Genomic DNA, 1,941 nt, shown 5'->3' on the forward strand with positions numbered 1-1,941 from the left:
TAGACAGGAACGTTTCCTATAGGTTTTCACAACCCTATTATATAGTCTTCTACGAAACGTTAAATGAGTTTTTTTTTTTTCGAGAAATACACAGGTAACACAAAGAGTTAAAACGTTTGAGATGTATATACACACCCTGGTGAGTCATATTATCGGCTTTAGAACAATGTGGTTATACTGAAAAAAAGTAGGCCTACGCTATCAAATTAACCTAGTAAAATTTCTTTATTGATACAGGTATTTTAGAAGGTCTCGATTCATTATAATTTTAGTTAAAAATATGAAGCAACCATCTCTATCCTGATCATCCTTCGAGTGGAGAATGTAGTGATATGAAAAATAAAAGATTACAAACTTAATTAGTTTTTCATTTCCTTCCTGTAGAATATTAATATTAATAAGAATATTGATAAAGATATATCTTTTAGATTGATAATTATACTCGATGGTATAGCTATAGTACCTATATTTTTATATAGGTATTCTAGTATAGCCTATAGTCGAAAGTATTTGATCTAAATACGTTTTGATTCAACCGTTCAAATGAGAGTAATGTTTACATCTGCTTGACTCCAATTCAAAAAAAAAAAAAAAAAAAAAAAAAAGAGAGAGAGAGAGAGAGAGAGAGAGAGAGAGAGAGAGAGAGAGAGAGAGAGAGAGAGAGAGAGAGAGAGAGAGAGAGAGAGAGAGAGAGAGAAGAAGAAAAAAACACTCCCATTTTCCTCTGGATTCATTCCTGTAATAAAGGATGTCAGTCCTGTAATTATTATTATTATTATTATTATTACTATCCAAGCTACAACCCTAGTTGGAAAAGCAAGATGCTATAAGCCCAGGGGCTCCAACAGGGAAAAATAGCTCAGTGAGGAAAGGAAATAAGGAAATAAATAAATGAAGAGAACAAATTAACAATAAATCATTCTAAAATAAGAAACAACGTCAAAACAGACATGTCATATAATAAACTATCAACAACATCAAAAACAAATATGTCATAATAAAATACGTAAAGCTCAGCTGACTTTAGGAAAACATATTGGGGAATTCCCATATTCGTTTAGAAAATGAAAACGTCAGAGAGGGGCGGGATTGAAATGTCTGGCAAATCTGGCAACTGTAGCCTCACCTTGGAGAATGTCAACAATCCTACACTCCTACGGTGCTTTTGGATTCCAGATTGACTCTTGCCTCCTGTTCGGTAACTACTTCTTGCCTTGTCTTAAAACAATAGGATATAAGGATATTATTTCGAAACAAGATTACCAGCTCTCAGCGTAGCCGAAGAAGTTAGTATGTTCATTATTTGTTGTAAGAATTGCATTAATTGCTTTGTTACTGTTCTTAAGATATTTTATATTGTCCATTACTTTTGTAGTTTATTTTCTTTCCTCACTGGGGTATTTTTCCCTGCTGGGGCCCTTGTGTTTATAGCATCCTGCTTTTCCAAGTAGAGTTGTAGTCAAGGAAATGATAACAATAACAGAAGTTTGCATGACAAAAGGACGCCATGATATCCCGTAGGATATCAGTCATTATAATATCCAAACAAGTAAATAATAGCGACTTCCTTTTCAGTTACGTATCGATGTAGGCTACGTAGCTTTTTTTTATTTTGTATATGTAAAATGCATTGATTTAACTATTTGTTCATGCATTTTATTTTCTCGAATCAGTAATCTTTCAAGTAGGCCTATATATAGGCTACTAACTCGATGTGTTTACGAATGGTTTCTTCTGATAGATCATCATAATAGTAACAATAATTCTCTAGATATAAAAAAGAGATGACTTATTAAGACGCCATTGTCATATTTTCCCTTGAACATCGAGAGATTTAAATTTCACACGTGTTAGAACCATAATGGCAATACTGTACCTAGTTTCTAAATGTATTTTAAGCCAAATGAAAGAAAATAAAATAAAACTGGATTAATAATGAAA

At 32.5% G+C, this 1,941-nt stretch overlaps 1 protein-coding gene across 2 annotated transcripts in view; it reads left to right on the forward strand.

Annotated features, from left to right (window-relative positions):
• The first annotated feature begins 1,140 nt into the window (after positions 1 to 1,140).
• LOC137641952 (protein unc-93 homolog A-like) overlaps positions 1,141 to 1,941 on the forward strand; it is a 17,319-nt gene continuing 16,518 nt past the window's right edge. Inside the window, exon 1 of one of the 2 annotated variants that reach the window (XM_068374521.1) lies at positions 1,141 to 1,286. The gene's annotated coding sequence lies outside the window, so the exon portion shown is untranslated. Of the gene's footprint in view, positions 1,291 to 1,941 lie in introns of both variants that reach the window. The other variant, XM_068374522.1, reaches the window with a different exon arrangement.

This window comes from Palaemon carinicauda, chromosome 6 (genome assembly GCF_036898095.1).
Source record: "Palaemon carinicauda isolate YSFRI2023 chromosome 6, ASM3689809v2, whole genome shotgun sequence".
Lineage (NCBI taxonomy): Eukaryota > Metazoa > Arthropoda > Malacostraca > Decapoda > Palaemonidae > Palaemon > Palaemon carinicauda.